At 48.3% G+C, this 20,265-nt stretch overlaps 1 protein-coding gene across 1 annotated transcript in view; it reads left to right on the forward strand.

The window, feature by feature from the left end:
• SYNE3 (spectrin repeat containing nuclear envelope family member 3) overlaps nt 1–20,265 on the forward strand; it is a 978,380-nt gene that overhangs the window by 699,650 nt on the left and 258,465 nt on the right. The window lies entirely within an intron of this gene.

Below are 20,265 nucleotides of genomic sequence, written 5' to 3' on the forward strand. Positions count from 1 at the left end.
AGATGCCTTGAGAAGAGGGTCCTGCTGCTGATGTCCATGAGTATGGCTTCTTGGACACAGGGTTCTGAATCTCTGAGGACTTCTGAGTCTGGCTGCTTCTCTACAGTGTTAGAGAACATCACTGATGTTCTGATTACCATCAGCACATTATGGTCTTTTCTTTGGGTTTGCAATTTTTTATTTATTGTTCTACTTCCTGTTGAGTTTCTCTGCTTGCCATCTGTCAGGACCCAGCATCTGAGAAGGGCTTGAAAGTGAACCTTGGGTACATGTGAAGACATTGGTGGCTTTCCATAACTGTGTGGGATTAAAATGTCACATCGTTGGTTTTTGGAAGACATTTCACATTTTTGCTCTGCTTTAGGGGAACAGAAGGAGATGGTGATGAGAAGGTGGGGACCTTTCCTAAAAATCACTGAACTAGATTTGCTGAAGTGACTATTGTGTGGTCGATCTTGAAGGAGTGGCCCAAACGTGAAACAATAGTGCTATTAGCTCTCGTTTACAATGTCCACCACATGCCAGGCACTGGGTGAGACACCCTAATTATGTGACCTCATCTGGCACTCATGAAAACCCTCTGAGCCGTGGCCCAGAAGATAGGAAGAAGTTGAGAACATCTAGACCAAATCAGATATGTAGTCAGAGAAGCCAGCAAATATGCAAAGCCATCCCCGGAGCTTAAAAAGAGGCAAGGAGAATGTATTCAACGTAATTTTTTTGTTGAGTGGCTGAATTGCAGCAGTCAACCAAAATTTGAAAAGACATGTGAGAGGAAATGGGGCCACCAGTAACATTCTACCTGAAGGGACTCTAGCATTTCCAAGTGCATTCGAGGAGTATTGGTAAGAGGGGCTTCCGTCAAGCTAACATCTGAGGACAAGGATGACAATGCCAAGGCAAAGGGCAGAAGATCTGTAGTGCAGGGCCCAAGGGGTAGGAGGAAAGGGGTGTATGTCAGCTCTAACAGAGGCTGTCCTCTGGCAGTCTTGAGCTAAGGGTTTCATTCCTTCCCTGATGGGGTCGGGGACAGCTACAAGCGCCATGAGAAGTCCCCAGATAGGATCCACGATGCGTATATTTTTGCTTAAATTAACCAAATGTAGTTCTTACTCCAGAACAGAGGGTCAGTATTCTTAATGAACTTTATCTATATATCTATATCCATCAAAATTCCAAGTTAAAGAATTTCTCAAAGTGGACTGAATCCACCTTGTATGATTACTCTGGCAGCGATCTTGACGCTCAGCATAAGCAAATCAGAAGACACTTCTGGACAACCTTGGTCACCTGTGGGATTTAAAACTAACAAATATGGAGATGCCTGGGTGGCTCAGTCAGTTGAGTGTCTGACTCTTGGCCTAGGCTCGGGTCATGATCTTGGAATCATGAGCTCGAACCCCGTGTCGGGGTTCTGTGCACGGGACAGAGTCTATGTGGGGTTCTCTCTCTCCTTCTCCCTCTGCTCGTCCCTCACTTGCATGCATGCTCTCACCCTCTCAAATAAAGAAATAGGTAGGTATGTAGGTAGATAGATAGATAGATAGATAGATAATCTTTGGGGAAAATCTTTGGGGGAAAAAACAACCAAAAAAAGAATACTTAAACGATATGGAGGTCATTGGAACTAACCCATATGGGACTAGAGGGTGAAGCTAATGGACAATGTCTAGGAGCAATAATGGATCCATAACCAAGCCCAAGTTTCAACAGGAGATTGACCTAAGGGTTCTAAACAGACAACGGAGCAGCCAGAAGAGACACTGATTCTGAAAAAGTAGGTTCAGGCTTGGGGATGAGACAGAGCCTGAGAAAGCTTTACTCGTGAACCCAGAGGGTTATCCCTCCCCTTTTGGTAGCTGAAGGAGAGGTTTGGGTGGTAGACAATCCTCAGCTCTTCTGTCCTAATGATGCTTTGGGGATGCTCAGTGTCAAAATCTTTATTGTCATGGTCATGATGTCATGACCACTGGCACCATGACCATGTGTGGGGATCCACTGATGGTTTTGGAATGTGAGAGATTCTGCATACATCCCTCAGTGAAAGGTGCAATCATATCTGGGGTCCTCCTGATTCTGAAGTTCCTTCTCAGACTGACCTCATGCACGAAGTCCTTAGAGCAGGCAGTGTAGGGTTGAGTGGCCCAAAGTGGGAGTGTGGTTGGGAGTGGGAAGTGGGAAGACCAATTTTGTCCCAGCCCTTACTGAAGCACACAGCTGCCTGATGCAGAATCCCATTTTTCCCCAGGAGATCTCAGGTTGGTATTTCTCACCTGAAACTAGTGGTTTAGGTGGATAGAAAATTCTCCATTGAGGCAAAATCCTTTCGTGACCTTCTCCACTGAGAAGAGAGCTGTGAGTGAGATCTTCATGGGAACCTCTGTCTCAGATAAGAAGATGAAAAATGCATTGGCATTCTGGAGCAGTTTGATGGCTCTCATTAGAAAAAAACAATCTCTCATCTAAAAAGAAATTAGAGTTGACCTTTTAAAGAAATTTTGGTCTTAGCTTCTCTGAAAAAAATGTCTTCCAACTCTGAAATATAGGAAACTCAATGCAGCGGGAAATTATGGTCAATTGCCTTGAACCTTCTTGGTATGAGATTTCAGAGCATCTAGGGTTACATAATCGTTTCCAATGCTCAGAAACACATAAACACTTAATTTCATTGTCTGATGGGTCCTCACTGTGGTCCTGGGCTGGTGAACTTGAGAGAACTAGTCACACTCAAGAGTTTTTTGTTCACCCTGCTATTTGGAATAGGTAATTTTCACAATGTTCGAAATTCAAAATGAGTTAGAGGAAAATGGTGAAATCTTCCTCCAAACCCTTCCCAGGCATCAAGGTCCCCTTCCCTGAGGCAAACAGGTTTTAAGCAACTTTAAGGTTTTTGTCCAGAAATATTTTATTCACATGCAAATGGCAACATGGTATTCAAAACTTTTCTGCCCTTTTCATATACTTTGTAACATGTTTGGCTTATCTTTCCATATTGCTCACAGAGTCGCAAAACGTTTACTCACTCTTTTTGTCTGCCTCATATTCCGTGATATGCACGAACTGCCATTAATGTAAACTGTCATTTGCCAATGGGTATTTAAACGGCTTCCTCTCCCTTTTCTTTCTTTTTTGCAACTTTGGATGATACTGCAATGAATAACTTTGTTATACATTGTTATACATTTGTTATACTCACCTGTGTAAGTATACTGATGGGATGAATTTCTGGAAACAGGATTGCTGGCTTAAAAAGTATGTGTACCTATGATTTTGAGGGATTTTCAGATACCCTTCCACAGAGACTGTTTCAACTCATATTTACTCTAGGAATATATGAGGGTCCCTATTTCCCACATTCTTATCAATATGGCATTGACTTTTCTCATCTTTGTCAAATCTGACAGGTGAAACAGAGCTTCTCATTTGTAGTTTTAATTTGCATTTTTTTCTTAATCTAATGTTTTCATAAGTTTAAGAGCCAAGTTAATTTGCTTTATTACGAACGATTGATTAATACTTTGGGTCAATTTTTATATTGGGTCACTAGTCTTTCTTCTTATTGATTCACAAGAACTCTCTATATATGTGTGTGAAATTAATCCTCTTTCCATGATATGAGTTTAAGTATTTCCTCCAGTTTTCCTTTGTATTTTAACTCTGCTTATGGCTGTTTTTGTCATGTAGCAATTCTTTTCTTTGTATTTAAACTTAGTAATCTTTTAAAATATGTTTTTGAGTTCTTAAATCTTTGTTAGAAAGGCATTCCCCATTGTAAGGTATTAAGCTCTCTTGTGATTTCTTCTAGCACTTTAAGGGTTTCATACTTTACTTTTAAATCTTAAAGGTCTATGAAATTTATCCCAGTGTATGTTGTGAATGCAACAGGATAATATAACAAACATATGTCATAATGCTCATTCCTTATTCGTGTTACATGTCCTTTCTGTATTAACTCTGGGCTCTAGGACCCAGGAAGAGAGAGAACATTGTTGGTCTACTGCGGCATGAACACAGAGATATGGCAAATTGTAACTTGGATCTTAAAGGCTTCCTCCTGAAAGAAACACATTTATGCTCACATTTCACCAATCAAAGCAAATTACATGGTCAGAAGGAGAGGAGAACTGGACTATTTGTGAACAGATTCAATGACTACTAAAAAAGATCATGGATCCAACTTTTTATTTCCAGATGTCAACTTTGTTTTCTCAGATCAATTCAATGACTAATCTACCATTTCTCTACTGATCTGAAGTACCTTTTTTATCATGATCTAAATTCTATTCATATTTTGAACTATTACCGATTGTTCTGTTACAATGATGAGTCTGCCTATTCACACACCATATGGTTTTAATGATATGTTTTATAATTATTAAATTATTATTTTATAATTTATAATTAGGAGTAGTATAGGATGTTTTAGTATCTGGTAGGGCTAGCCTTCCCCCCAAATTCTGGTTTTTTTTTTTAGAATTTACTATTCTTGCTGGTTTATCTTTTCAGATGAGTTTTGGAATCATGTTCTTTAGTGACCAGATCGTATTGGTGTTTTTACGGAGTTCCCCTTAAATTTATGTCTTCACTTGGGAAGTACTGACATTTTTATGATGCGGTGCCTTCCTACTCAAGGCTATGATGCGTCTTTCCTTTTGATCGACTCTTCTTTACATTCCTAGCAGCGTTTAAGGTTTTCCCTCCTCTAGTGTTAACAAGTTTCTCAGCTCCTTCCTTACTATCTTGTCACATTGCTATTGTAAGAACAGGGGCCCTTCCTTCTTTTTCCTTCTTCTCCTTCTCCCTACCCTTCTCTTCCTCCCTTTCTTTCTCCTTATTTGTGTATGTAAAAACTCTTGGTCCCTCCAGCCCCTTTCACAAATAAGGTGGGATGAGCAGGACCCCATGTTAACATAAACATGAGGTAGCATTGCTCACAGACATGTTTATTCCCCCATGTTTAACCTCTATAGATCATAGGACAATGAACTTGAGCTCTAGGGTTGTTATTTACAAAGTTAGTTTATTTGAAAAGTTGGCAGGATGGAGGCAGGTTAATAGCAAAGGAAGAAAAGCACCTTACTTCAGGAGCCCCAGCTTCAGCCACAGTAGGCATCTCCCAGGCAGATGAAAAGAAGGAGAGCTTCCCTGGGCCAGACACCGAACACAGCACCCGAAACCCACAAGGTGCTTTATCAGATAGTTTCAGAATCCAGCTAAGTCCAACCACAAAGTGTGAGCCCTGGAAGAGGGGTTTCAAATTACCTAGAGCAGCAGTTATCGACTCCACTCACCCATGAGAATCACTAAAGGAACTTTTGGAAAACACTGATGCCAAGGCCTATTTCAGAGCAGTGAGATGAGAAACCAGGGGAGTGAGACCCCCAGGGTGGGGGGCAATTAACACCTTTCATAACTTCCCAGGTGATTTCAAAGTGCAGCAGAGTAGAGAACCATGACTTTAGACCCTTTAGACCACATTGTTGAGCAGAGGAAACGTGGGGAGTGAAAGGCAGTGAGGTGTCCGTGGTCAAGCTGAGAACCAGTAGTAGATCTCCTGGGTCCCCAGCCCAGGGAATGGGCGCACTGCCTCCCGAGGATGCCAGGTTCATAGGCTCCTAAATGTTTTTGGGTTAGAACTTGTTTTACCCTGTCAACCACCCCAGGACAGAGGCACTATGTTATCCCCACAACAGGGGAAGCGAGTTCATCCCCTTGCCTGAGGTTATGCAACTAAAAAGGTCAGAATTCAGGAGAGAACCCAGGCCTGCCTGACCCAGAGGCCCTTGTGACCCAGGTCAGCCTTCTACTTACTTGAGCCATGAGGCCTTGGGACAGTGCCAGCCACTTTCCCCTCTCTGGAGAAATAATAAGTTATATAATATGGCCATTAAGAATTGTTTCCATTTGAAATATTTTTTGCAGTGTCAGTTGAAACCTTACCTCAGGAATAAGGAGCAGATCCGCCGCCCGCTGGCTCCCTCCTCTCCATCAGCCCCTGGCGTGCGCCCCCTGTGGAAGCGTCATACTTGGAATGCACAGGGATAAATGCTCTAACGTTAGATGCTGGACAAGATAAAGAAAAGAACGGGAGGAATTTGTTATTCATTCACCCGCCAGTGGACATTTAGATTGTTTTTACCTCTGAGCTGTTGGGAATAATCCTGCCGTGCACACGGGAAAGCAGACATCCCTTTGAGATCCGGACTTCAGTTCTTTCGGAGGTGTACCCAGAAGGAGGATTGCTGGATCTATTTTTAACTTTTGGAGGACCCTCCATACTGTTTTCCTCGTAGCTGCCCCATTTCGCATCGCCACCAGCAGTGGGTAAGGGTTCTGGTCTGTGCACATCCTTGCCAACCCTTATTTTTTGTTTTTTGATAATGGCCAGCCTTACGGGTGTGCAGGGATACCATGCCGTGGTTTTGATGTGCGTCTCCCTGATGATTAGTGGCATTGAGCAATCTTCTCATACGCCTGCTGGCCATTTGTAGGTCTTGAATATCCTTTTGAATGTCTGTTCAAGTCTTCGGTCCGTTCTGTAATAGGGGTCATCTGCGTTTCTTGATGTTGAGTTGTAGGAGCACCTTACGTACTTGGGACATTAACCCCTTATTAGATAGATGGTTTGCAAAAATTGTCTCCCTTTCTGTAGGTTTCCTTTTCACCAGATACATGCAATGGAACATTATTCAGTCTTAAAGAAGAAGGAAACTCTATAATGTGTGACAACATGGATGAACTTGGGGGACATTATGCCGAGTAAAATAAACCAGGCACAGGAGGGCGAATTCTGTCAGACTCCACTGATGCGAGGTATCAAAAATAACCAAACTCATAGAAGCGGAGAGTGGAAGGGTGGTTGCCTGGGACCGGGGGAGGGGGGCTTGGGGAGTTGCTATTTAATGGATGTAAACTACAGTTACCTAAGTTGAAAACGTCCCGGAGACCTGCTGTACGATGTTGTGCCTATAGTGAATGGTGCTGCGCGAACACTTCGTTTTTTGAAAGGGTAGATCTCATGGTAAGTCTTCTTACGATAACAACAAAAAAAAGAATTCAGCTGGATCTCCTCACTTCTCACTGTTTTCCCTCTAGAACTGCATGTGATTTTTTTTTGTTTTTTCATTTTGCCAACCGCAGATCCAGCTGACAGAGTCCCCGTGCGTCGGCAGGGCCTGGTTTTAAGGGCCACACCTTCGGGGCTCTCGGGTTACCCACCCGGCCTCTCGTAATGAGCAGACGGGCATCTGGGGTATGCGTGTGCACCAACCATATTGGACCACTTTTCTCGGCCACCCCTCCCCCAGGCTCAGGGCAATCAGAGGCCCAGATGCCAAGCCTGGTTTGGGGAGATTTTCTCCAGCAGGCCCCGACCGCCCCTGCCCACCCCCCTCCTCTCAGTCCTAGCAGCTGCGAGGGGGACCTCTAGACCTGCTAAGTGACAGGACTGTAGGGGCCAGGCGGGGGCCCGCTCCAAAGTGCCTCTGGAAACAATTTCTTCTGCTCTGCTTTGGGAGTCTGTGAAATTTTCTCTCCTGTCTCCCTGTTGCCCTCCTCTGCCTCCATTTCTGGGGTTCTGCCTCCCCCATCGCCCCAGCCTGCCCTCCATGTGCACACGCGTGTGTATGCGTAAGACAGAGGGTGCTCTGTGTTAACACTGCTCTCCCTGAACTCCATCTCGCTCTCCTCTGATCCTCGTGTGGGGACAGCCCGGGTCTGCCGGGGATTCCAGCCAGTCAGGGGTCCCCCAACGGCCCACCCTGGCCTAGATACCGCCCAAGGTCTGGAGGATTCCGAAGTGGCCTAGACATCATCCCGTCTGCTGTAGGCATGACAGGTGGACACTGCAACCAACTTGCCCAGGAGAGAGGGGTCGGGGCTGGGGACAGGTGTGGAGGGCACTGAGGGACTTGGAGCAGACATTGTTTCCAGTTGGGAGCTTGGAGGGGGAAAGTACTTGAGTCTCTCTATCCCTGGGTTTTCTCCACTGCCCAAGGCGAGAAGCCGTCCCTCAGAGGGTTGTGGTGAGGACTGAATGAAGGTATGTCACCTTCCGAAACCCTGCCTGTAGGGGCCCTGGGTTATTCCAGCCTCCAGTTTACCCTTGTACTTGCCACAGTGCCATAGGTCATGGCCAACATCAGGTGCCACCTAGGACCTCCCAGCAGGGCCACACTGCATCCCCGTCCTCCCCGTCCTAGCTGCGCCCTGCATCACAGCCGAGATCACTCACATTCTACCCAGGGGAGCAAGGCTCCCCCTGTGAGCTCCCTGGGGTGAAGGGTTGGTATTCGGCTGCCCTCTGCCTGGAGGATGGTTGACCCCACGTGGCCTGTGCTGCCAGGGAGCTTGCTGGTCCCAGAAGGCTGACAAGCTTTAGTGAGTTGCCTTGTTGCTCGAATTTTGTGTCACAGGACCAAGAGCCATGTGAGCAGATGGCCAGAGGGCCCCTCCTGGCTTTGGTAGGGTGGGCATTGGAGCTCACAGTGGGACTTTGGATCTGATCATCCCTCAGGTGTGGATGGGGAACAGGGGCTTGGCCAGATCACGTTCCTTTTAAAAAAAAAAAAAATTATTCATTTATTTGCCAGAGAGAGAGAGTGAGCATGAGCAGGGGAAGTCACCCCACTGAGCAGGGCGCCCCAGCTGGGACTCGATCCCAGGGCCCTGGGATCATGATCAGAGCCAAATGCAGATGCTTAACAGACTGAGACCCCCAGGAATCCCACCAGATCACATTAAACCTGAGACAGAGAGGTGGCCCATTGAGCAGGACTGCCCTGCCCACTCCCTTGTAGAGGCCAGGGGCTCCCAAAGCCTTGGTAAAGGCCATTCCAGGGTAGGTGGAAATGGTCTGGAAGCTGTGCAGAGGTCCCCACAGCACCACCGTTCCCCAGGCTGGGTCAGGGGAGAAGCCCCAGAGGGCTGAAATGGACTCCTCACCAGCCCCAAAGAATGGGGTCCAGATCAGTTCTCATTAATCTGTGGAACGCAAGGGACACAGCTGACTCCAGAGGTGGGGATTTGAGCCACCTCTACTGTGTCGGACCCCCACAGGGGCATCCCTCAGCAAGCAGTCCCCGCTATGGTGCTCTGCCAACACTAAGGCCTTCGCAGACTGCTGACCCCAGTCATGCCCTACTTCAGTTGGGCTGTGGGGACAGACGACCACCAACAAAAGAAATGTCTTCTCTCATAGTTCTGTATCCCCAAAGTCTCAAACCCGGCTGTCAGCAGGGTCTGGGCTCCCTCCAAATGTTCTTGGGAGGAATCTCTGCTTGTCTTCCCCTCCCCTTAGGGATGGCTGACATCCCGGTATAAGCTAACCCTGTGTGCAGGACAGGGGTGGTTGGGCCAAGCTTTTGGGCAGACACTGAGTTTTCCTTCCAGTCCTGCTTCTGTGGGAAGCTGAACCTCCCCCGGGGTTGGGGTCAACATGTGTTGCCCCAGACTCTGGTCATCCCCTCGAACACATGATGCTGGGTTGACTTGCCTTGGTAATTTCCTTCCTCTTAAACCAGAAAAGCAGCCCCACCCCCCAACATGCCTCATCGTATGCCCAGACTCTCTACTCAAGGAGCTCTGGCCCTTGACCATGGCTGTCGGAGCAGTGAGTGCTAATGCCAGGGCCCCTCCCCTCTGGGGCTTCTGGCATCAAAACGCTGTGTTCTCTACAGGGTGTCCTGTGGAGTGGGGTCCTACCTCTGACCAGGGAAGCCTGTGCCCCCGTGCTTGGCATGCCGCGTGTGTTCAACTGATGTTTGTGGAATGAATGATGGGTGAACCCTTCAGCTACAAAGGTCCTTCTCTGCTCTGAGACCCCTCCCGCTCTAAGCTGAGGCCTCTTGAGGCCCGAGGAGTCCCGGCTTCATCCACATCTTCTTCCTGATGTCAGACCTCCACACTGTACCCCCGCCCAGAGGGAGCAGGTGGGAGCCCCTCGTTGCCTCTCAGCCAGAGCAAAAGGCCCCAAGGACAAAGTACAAAAGGCAGTCAGTTTTCCATGCATATCTGGAGCCCCATGAGCTCCCAAGCAAGCCAAAACCAGCTGCTGAATGAAATGGAAAAATGATACCTTTGAAACAGTAGAATCAAAAACTCTGTACACAGCTGGAGTTTCGTGTGACTGCAAATCAGCAAAATAGCAAAGGTGATTGAATTTAATTATGATTGTTCATGTCTGGGTGTCTGTTGATGGGTCAGTAATGTTGGATGTGAAATAAGGAAAGACATAGATGGGGGGCGATCTGGGTGCCTCAGTGGATTAAGCATCTGTCTTCTGCTCAGGTCGTGATTTCCAGGTCCTGGGATCGAGCCTCGCATCCAGCTCCCTGCTCAGTGGGAAGTCGGCTTCTCCCTCTCCTTCTGCCCCTCCCCCTGCTTGTGCTCTTTCACTCTGTCAAATGAATAAATAAACCCTTTTAAAAAAATAAAAAAGGAAAGACATAGATGATTCACAAATCTTTCTATATTTTCCCTTACATTTACTTTTTTTGTCTTCATTCAACAAAATCACGAGTTATCTTGTTACAATAGGGATTTTTGCACAAATTGGATTGATTTGAAGAAAGAGTCTAAAGGATGAGTCTTGAATATCTTTTGTAAAATCTGTTCACACGTTTCTGAACCACGGTCCTGTGTCTGAAGCTGCTTTGTAGCTGATACCTTCTCTCTCTAGGGACAGTCTCATGGTTGCCTGGAGGTCTCAGTGTGGTCACACCCCAGGGTTGGGCTTTCACCCAAGCTCTGGAGACCAGCACCTTGTGCTAAGGCCAGTCTTGGGGATCCTGTAGACGGCCTCCCTCCCTGCCCAGCTGCATATTTCATTTACCCTGCACACTATTGGCCTGCTCAGTATTTTAAAAAATTGAACTAGCAGTCAGCATTCAAAAGCAGAAACATTGTCACCTAAAAACCTAGCTCTTTAGTTTCTCTAGAAATTTGAAAAGCCAGTGGCCCTGGAACACCTTTCTGCAAGACAATATCACACTGAGGCCTGTGGGTACTTAGGCAGATGTTGTGGGAGGAGGGTCTGTAGCCAATCGTGCCTTTTTTTGAGTAGCCCCCATTTCTGCCCAGTCACATGGTTACTCAAGATGGAAGCCACATTCTCTGCCTCTCTGGTGGCTAGGTGGACCACCTGTCCAGGGTCTGGTCAATAGGAGACGAGCTGAAGAGTAGGATGGAACTTACCAGTTGTGCCTTTCAAGAAAGAGTGTCCCTCCATTTTCCTTTGCCTCCTTCCTGTTGAGTGGAAGGTGGAGGCTTTGGTGGCTGGTCTTCAAACATCCAGGAGAGGACAACACCCCAGGGGTGGCAGACCTACCATCTAGAAGCCTGGGCGAAATGGCTACTAGGTCTGCTCACATTCTTAGATGATGTCAAAATTAAATATATATATATTTATTTATTTGAAAGAGAGAGAGAATGGTGGAGGGGCAGAGGGAGAGAATCTTCCAGCAGATTCCCTGTTGAGTGTGGTGCCTGACTTGGGGCCCCATCCCACATTCCCCTGAGATCATGACCTGAGCTGAAACTGAGAATCAGACACTTAAAATAACCAACTGAGCCATCCAGGCACTCTGGTCAAAATTTAAATTTTATCTCATCTAAGCCACTGTTGCAGATAAGCCACCTCTGGGTGCCACCTTTTGATGGGGATCTGCTTTCCAGTGTGCCCTCTTTCCCACTATTCCCTGTGCTTTTCCAGTGCCAAGGTCAGGTGATTTCTGCAACTGAACTCACAGTGTTAATGTTTTTCCTTGATCTTTGCCTGCTGTCTACCTGGGCCCTACACATTTGAGTTTGGGACACCCATTGTCAATCTCTGAGAAGCAAAAGAAAAGGAAGCTACCTGTTTTCCAGTACTTTGGGGGGGCGCTGCTCACCCTTCTTTTTTAGTGGATCCCCTCAGTGATTCAGGGCCCCTTTCTCTGGGAAGGCTAATTTTATGGACTCATTGGTGCTCACTAGAGAAAAGGGGGAAAAAAATCAGTTAACTTTTTTCTTTGGCAGTAAATGCAAACTGCACAATGAGGCTTCCATAGGATGGCACAGTACAGACCCTGACCAGAGCTCAGTGGGATCTTTGCACCTGACACCTGCCCTCTTATTGCTTCTGCGGGGGAGCTAGTGAGACCCAGAGAAAAGATCTGGCCTCAAGGGTGTCTAACCCCAAGTGTATCTCTGTGGCTCTTTTCTTCTGTGCAGTTGGACCCAGCAACCTCAGCCAGCTGACAGCCAACATCCCAGCAGCAGGGACTGGCATGGAGCATAACACACGGACATTTACAAACCCCATTTTATGATTAGAACGGGCAACATGCCTTTATTTGGGACACTTATCTTCCCCCCAAATGCTTATTAATCAGTGACCCTAAAGCAAGCTTTGTTTACAGACTTCAAAAAGTATTTCCAGAAATGTGCTCAGCCCGACATATAGACCAGGGGTCCAGGGCCACTCCTCCGCCCTGTAGACCACACGTACTTGGCCCCTCCTTGCATCCCAGGGATGGGACCATTGGGCACCTGCTACCACAGGGGAGCTCATTGAACTAGCAGCTGCCTTGGCAATGCTGGGACCTGCTCAGGAAGCCCAGATTTTAGTGCCTAGCCCTGACCTACTGAATCAAAATCTACCTTTTAACAAGATGTCTGGTGGATCTATGCCCATGAAGCCCGAGAATCCCTGAGATCTTGCCAAATGGGTGGGAATGGAAGTGTACAGGCTTTGAAGTAGAGCATTCGAAGCCCAGCTCTGCAGCTTTGGAGCTGCCCAAGCATGCTGCCTCTCATCCATTCTGAGCTCCAGCTATGAAAGGAGAGAAACAATGTTAAGCTGAACCATGTGAAGGTGCCCTTTCAAGTAGGTTAAAAAAAAAAAAGCCAAATATAATCAATTTGATAAATTTCACCTAGCACTTATCCTATTGGGTTGTGGGACTCAATCTCAAAATGAGGTAAAGTACAGAGAGCACCCAGTCCCCCATGGGCACGCACACCATGCCACAGCCTTGACCTCCCATGCAACCCTCACCCCGTGTTCCCAGTTCCCATGAAACCATGCAGAAGAGCCAGGTGTACACAATCTCATTGCACCTGTTTCCTCAGCACAAGCCCTGGGCACATGTGCAGATGTTACTCTCACAGTGGCGTGAAGCTTGTACAAGCACACCCCCCAGCAGCCCACTCCAGGAAGGCTTCCCATTTCACTTCAGGTGAAGAAGCAGAATCCCCAGTAGCCTGGGGAATGTCTCCAAGGCCATGCAAAGACTTCCATGGTGACTCAGTCCCCAGAGCAGGGGACCCCATCCCCGAACTTGGACCCCCAGAGGGGTCCCCTGCTCTGTGCTCTCCGGACCATCCAAGTGCCTCTGGGAGCACGATCCTGGTAAATTTACAATCCTTCCCAGGAAAAGCATGTTTCCCTGCTCCAAGTGCCGAGTCCTCACAAGGAAGGGTCAATTGAACACAGTGCTGGGAGAGGATGTGGGGTTGAGGTCGGGGTGAGGCCTGGGAGTGACCTGGAGGCTGATGGCGGCCGTGGCTTCTGAGCCCCGTTCATCCAGAGTCATCATGACCTTGTGAGTGACCTACAAGGAAAATTCTGGAATCATCAATTGACCCCATAGGAAGGACGGAGCAGGCTTTATTTTTATGCCATTTTTTTTTTCCTCCTCTTACTTAACCTCACCGTTAACACCCTCCACTCTTCAGGTCACCTACCCTTTTGTCCACTCTTTGGGTGGTGGGACTTACTATCATCCACACCCTACAAGTGCATGTGGTCTGTTTGTGGTTGTGCCCTTAGTCCACACACCAGATTCCAAGTTTGCTCTGGTCCCTGCTCCATCCCTGAACTCGGTCTACACCTGGGACATAGAAATTCCTGGCTCGGCCTCATGTCCATCATCACCTGCTTATGGAAGGTCACTTGGTCTGAAGTCAGAGGACTCTGGTTCTTTGTCCCTCCACCACACCACCCCCGTCTCTCCCACCCTACCCCACTACACCCGCCCCAGGGTGTGATCTTAGAAAGTTGCTTCTCCCACATACTGCTCAGGGTCCCCAGTGATCTGATGAGGGTGTGGAGGTTCAGGGAGGTGGTGTAGCTTGCCTAAGCTCACACAGCTAGGATGCAACAAAATGAGGACTCAGACTCAAATCTGTTTGACCTCAAACCCCTCACCCTTTCCCTCACCCTCCGCCTCTCCTGGAATGTGTAGAACATGGAGGCCACAGAGACCCAGTGCTGTGTGAGAAAGAATCCAGGCCTTTCAAATGATTTGACTTGGTCTCAAACCCCGGTTTGATGCTAACTAGCAGTGGGGATGCTAACTAGCAGTGGGGATACTAACTAGCAGTGGTGACCAGGGGATTAGCCTCAGGTTCCTCATCTATAAAATGGAGGCGCAGCACTGACCTCATCGCCTGAGTGGTATCCAGCAAATGTCCAGTGAAAGCGCCATAGGAGAGGGAGCTGATGGTGTCCATGGGCTATACACTACCCCAGCCCACCCTGATTTGCCCCTGATTTGCCCTCATCCCTCTGCTTCCTCCTTCTGTAACTCTCTCCCTGAGTGTGTGGCTCTGGGCCTCTCTCCAAAGTGAATGTCTCATATGAACAGAAGCACACTGACCTCAAGCACCTGCTGGGAGACCTGGGCACTAAGTGCAGTTGAGGGCTCTATCCACCCCTAGGGCAACGGCCCTGCTTCCCCCACGCCCTTCCCTAGGTTCCAGAGGCGCTACAGATCTCAAGTTAGCAGAGTCTTCCCTAGCCGCCTCCCGTGGTTTGGGAGGCAGCCCCCTTGACCTTTGAGAGGGTCCATTTTGTCCCTCCCTTCCCAGCCCTCCTGCTTCCTGCTCACACACCGATCAGGTCTCATCCAACAACTCAGAGCGTCTCCTCCAGGTGACCCCTTTCAAGCCTTGCTCCACCATGTCCTGGAATGTGATCTTAGGAGACTCACTGACCCTGTCCAAGCCCTGTTGCTCATGCTTGGTCTGGGACTAGCAGAGTGCTCCAGAGGAGGGCAGCTGCAGGAGGCATCTAGAGGGGTAGGGAGACATCCTGGAAGCCCAGGCTTGGCTCGGGCTGTGCTGCTAAGTGGGAGTCCAGCAACCGTGGACAGGTCACTTCACCTCTTGGGGTCTCTGCTTGCCCTCTCTGGGGTGGCACTAAGATTCCCCCATCACAGGGTTATAGGAGTTCAAGGTGATTTTGCCCCATTCTGAACCAGCCCAGCACCTGGCACAGGATGGACTCCCAGAAACGCACAGATACTGTGAACTCAGCAGACTTGAGGCCTCTCTTCCAGTGATTCTGAGATCCCAGTGAAGCCTAGAATCCATTTTAATAAGGAGGGTGAGCTGACTCTTACTCCACTGAGGGAGCTGCTGTGACCCTTTTAAAAGGTAAATCAGATTCAGGGCCTCTGAGCAGCAGAGTTGGTTAAGCCTCCAGCTCTTGGTTTTGGCTCAGGTCTGGATCTCAGGGTTGTGAGATCCAGCCCTGTGTCGAGCTCTGAACTTAGTGGGGAGTCTGCCTGACAGCCTCTACTTTTTCCTCTGCACTCTCTCTCTGAACAAATTATATTAACCTTTTAAAAAAGGTAAAGCAGATTCATTCCCTTGTAGTTCAAGATCACCAGTGGTCTCCATCACACTGAGGAAAAATTCTGCACCTCTCACCACCTCTTAGGCCCTTGTCAGTCTTCTGACCTCACCTCTGACCATCATTTTCCTCCCTCCCTCTGCTCTCACTACTCTGGCCTTCTTGCTACACTAGAACTTGAAAACTCATTCCTGCCTCAGGACCTTTGCACTTGCTATTGGCTGCCCAGGACTGTGAACAGCCTTTCGGCAGCCCTTACTTCTGCACACTTCCTTGCTTCACTCAGTTCTCTGCTCACAGGTCACATTCTTAGGGAGGCCCTATGTCCGTCCTCTCCACCCTATGCCCTGCTTTATTTCTTTATGCTCCTCTGGAGTGATATGAAATGTTTGTCTAGCTTCCCTACTGGAAAGTAAGCTCTATGAGGGCAGGTATTCTGTCTGTGTCATTTACTTCTAGGTCCTTAGTACTCAGCATAGATCGGATATTCAATATTTGTTGGAAGAGCAAATGGCTCATGGGGTACCATTGGAATTCCACTTTAAGGAGGGACTGGATGGCTCAGACGATTAAGAATCTGACTCTTGATTTCAGCTCAGGTTCTGATCTCAGGGTCATGTGTTCGAGCCCCGTGTTGGGCTCCACGTTGAGCACAGAGACTGCTTGAGATTCTCTCTCCCTCTCTCTATGCCCCTCCTCCACTGCTCACGCTCACTGTCTCTCTAATAAAAAGAAAATTCCGTTCCAGGGTTTCAGCACTTCCCCTACCAGCACAAGCACCATCCTTTGGGTCTCTGCCCCTATCATCAGACCATCCCAAGCTCCCCCACCACAGTCTCACTTGGCCCCTGGGTTTGGGTAAATTATGATAGAATCGATCATCATCACATCACTCTGTCCTGCCTCTGATTTTCCATGTCTTCAGGCAGCCCTGAACCTTTTCAAACTTGAGCTCTCTCTGGAAAAAGAAGAAGAAATTGAAATGGCCCTGGGGAAAGCTTCATCTGAAAAGTTTTGCTCCTTACCAAGTAGCAGCAGAGAACAGACAAGTCTCCCTTTGTCTATTTGCCTGGTAATCTGCTTTGGTGGCTATCCTGGTTTTGTTGAAAAGTTTGTAAGATGTTCATTCCTTTCTTATATTGAGCATTCATTCACGTGTTCATTCATTCATCTCTGCACAAACACGGACCAGACATCGGTGCTGGGACCTGAGCTACATGCCAGGGAAGCAGAATGGATGAGAGGCAGCTGCTCCCTCCGGGGGCTTGGGTCCACTGGGAAGAGACACACGGAATTCACAAGGGCAGTGTGTGTGGCACGGCCAAGTCCTCCAAACCGAAGTGCTATGAGTCGCCAGGACACCGTGATCCCATCCGAGCACTGTGCAGACAGGAAACATGAGACCCAGAGAGAAGCTTGTTCCTTCAGCCCCTCATTCAACAAACAGTTTGGGAGCCAGGACATGAGGGATTACCCAGAAGAGGCTTCCTAGCCTTCATCAGAGGTGGCCTTTGCAGGGTGAATGGGGAGTCTAAGAGGAGGCATAGAAGGCAAGGAGTTTCTGGAGGGCTTCCCGGAGGAGACAGTTCCTGAGCTGAGACTAGAACATGGATTGATTAAGAGAGTGAAGAAAGGAGTTTCAGCAGAGGGAAGAGTATGTTCAAGGTCATGGAGGCGGGGCGAGCCAACACCACTCCAGGCAGCTGCCTACCCCTGCTGCTCTTGGGATGTGAGGGCGTGTGGATGCGTGTGTCGTGATGAGACCCCCTTGGCAGGCTCAACAAACTGGCTGGGGGTGGGGGGATGGGTGGCGGTGGTGGGACTCCAGCCCTACCTACCCACAGCCCCACACTCACCTAGAATCGAGTGCTTTCCAAGGCGCTGGGGAGATTCAGTGTGTCTGCCTGACCCTGGACACAGAAATCTGTCCCTTTGGGAGGACGGTGACAGGTTGGGCCTCCGGGGTTAACCCAGAGGGTACTGATGCTGCCCTCGGCCCAATGTTCACTCTCAGCACAACCAATTGTGAGAAGAAAAACAACCCACCCCTCAGTTCAGGTTGTGTGGAGATTCATGCAGAGAGAAGAAGGAGTAATGCAACAGGAGTGATGCCTGCCCTCAGGGCTGGTGTCCTGGGGTTGAGGCGCAGCCCCACCACCGCACACTCGCCTGAGTGCCCATTTCCTCCCTCACCCTCCTCACTACTCAAAATGAGGTCCTGAAGACCACATTGAGAGACAGAGGATGCAGTCTCTAAAACTGGTAAAGGGCTGACCTGATTGGACCAACTCTCCACCCCCTCTGGCTTCATTCCTCCCCCTGAGGACACCTGCTTCCTGCCGGGCGCTGTGCCCGGCAGCGCGGATGCCTGAGTCACAGCTCTCGCATGCAAGGAGCTTGCGTTATGAAACTTCAGGATGCTCTATTCCTTAGACACTTGGGCTATAGTGTTTTTTAAAGGGTAATGACCACTTCTTCTGGAAAGCCAACAGAACTTTCTGCTTTCGTGCAGCATCAACAGAAAAGTTAATGTGTACTCTGCAGAAAACGTCTTTGCAACACTTTTGGGATTCCGATGCCTTGTCCTTCCTGAGCTGGTTTGGTGGCAGGGATGGTACAAAGGTGGCCTGCGTACTGAGTGTGGAGACAGGGTTTATGTGGGCACAAGATTCCTTGTATCCATCTATCTGTCCATCCATCCATCCATCTGTCTGTCCATTCATCCAACCATCCCTCCACTATGGAATACCCCAGCATGCTGAGGATGCATTGAATACTGGGGAATAAGACAGGGTCCTGTCTTCATGGATTTTTTTTTTTGTTTCAAATCTTTGTTATAGAAGAATTCAAATAATTACAAAAAACAGAGAGTGGCATAATGAACCTCACCTACCTCCAACAGCTTTGGTTATTATTAATGTGAGGCCAGTACCCTTTTTTCTACTCCTTCCAGTCCCTTTTCCCCCTCAGGTTGTTTTGAGCAAATCCTACAGATCATTTCTTTTTACCTGTAAGAATTAAAAAAAAATTATAGCCATAGCCATGCATCACACCTTTAAAACCTATAATTCCTTAGTATCAAGTCATTGTTTCCCTCCATGGTTCCTCGAGGTTTCTTTTTAGAGTTAGTTGGTTGGAACTGGGATCTCATGTGTCCTTGAGTTCATGTCTGCAAGCCTCCCTTTCTGTCTAGTGAGGTGAAAGGCACATAACATGAAATCAACCGTCGTAAAGTGTACAATTCAGCAGTGTTGTGTACATGCGCGCTGTTGTGTAACCGTCACTTCCCTCATGGTTCAGACGGTGTCAGGCACCCCCAACAGAGACCCCATCCCCCTTCTCCCCCTCCCCGGCACCTGCCAGCCACTGATGTGCCCTCTGTGTCTATGGACTCGCCTAAGCTAGGCGTTTTCTGTAATGGAATGATGCAGTCTGTGACCTTTCGTGTCTGGCTTCTTTCACTGAGCACCGCGTGTTCAAGGCTCACCCATGCTGTGGGCTGGGTCAGCACCCCATTCCTCTCTAGGGCTAAGTCCTATTCCCATGTGTGAAGGTACCACACCAGCCTCTGCTCATTCCTTCGTGGGTGATGGTCAGGCATCTCTGGTCTCTATCATCTTCCTTACGAAGCTTTGTTCAATGTGACCCATCTTACCAAATGATGTCTTCTGGTTTCCCAAGCTCCCGTGTAGCAGTCTGAGTGTCACCTCTTTTTGCTCGGTCCAAGCAGTGACATTTCCTAAGTATGTCTCAAAATGTCCCTTTTCCTCTATCTTCACGCCTCCATCCTCTGCTCAGTGTCTTGTCACCTTTCACTTTAATTCCTCCTACCGCCTTCTAACCATGGAGGGGGCAGAGCAGGGTAGAATGCGACAAAGAATTTGCTGCAAGGAAGCGAGTGTATTATAACCAGGGGACCTCAGTGCTGATCATGTTTCTGGCTCCCGTGCTTTCAGAGAGCTTCACACAGATCATGGAGGTTCAGGGAGCACAGTGCAGGGCAACCCCCTTCCCCACCACGCCAGATCACTCAGCCTTTAGGACCTCAGCAGGGCTTAGGGCCCTGAGATCCAGACTTTTGTGCTCTCTGAACCTTAGCTGGGCACCTCCCCTCTCCGCTGGGAATCCAGAGTTTTCTTAAGGTTGCAGTCCCCCCCCCCCCAGAGGTCACCAGGGGACTCTGTGGATCATGCAGATCTGGGGTTCATAAACTCACTGAGCAAGGGGGAGCATCACCCTGTCAGCATCTCAGTCTGCCTCAATGGGCGAAGTTAGGGGAAGTATGTATGGGGTTTTCTGGGCTGCAATGAGTTCACGGTGGCTTTAGGGTGATAGAAAGCACAGTCAGAATTGACAAAAGGGCCAGGAGTGAGTGGTTTTAGCTTTAGAACCCGTGAGTCCATGAAGAGTTACTTTTTCTTTTTAAAATTTATTTATTATTGGAGAGAGAGAGGGAGGTCAGGGGAGGGCTGAGGGAGAGAAGTCTTAGCACACTCCCTGCTGAGGATTAACTCCTTTTATTTTCTATCTTCAATCGCTCTTGCTGACTTTTACTATGTAAACACTCTCAAGTCTCTCATTATTAAAAAATGTGGAAAGAAAATCCTTCCTTTAGTCTAAACGACTCTCGAGCTCCCGTCTTTCCTGCC

This window comes from Mustela nivalis (assembly GCF_964662115.1).
Source record: "Mustela nivalis genome assembly, chromosome: 6".
NCBI lineage: Eukaryota > Metazoa > Chordata > Mammalia > Carnivora > Mustelidae > Mustela > Mustela nivalis.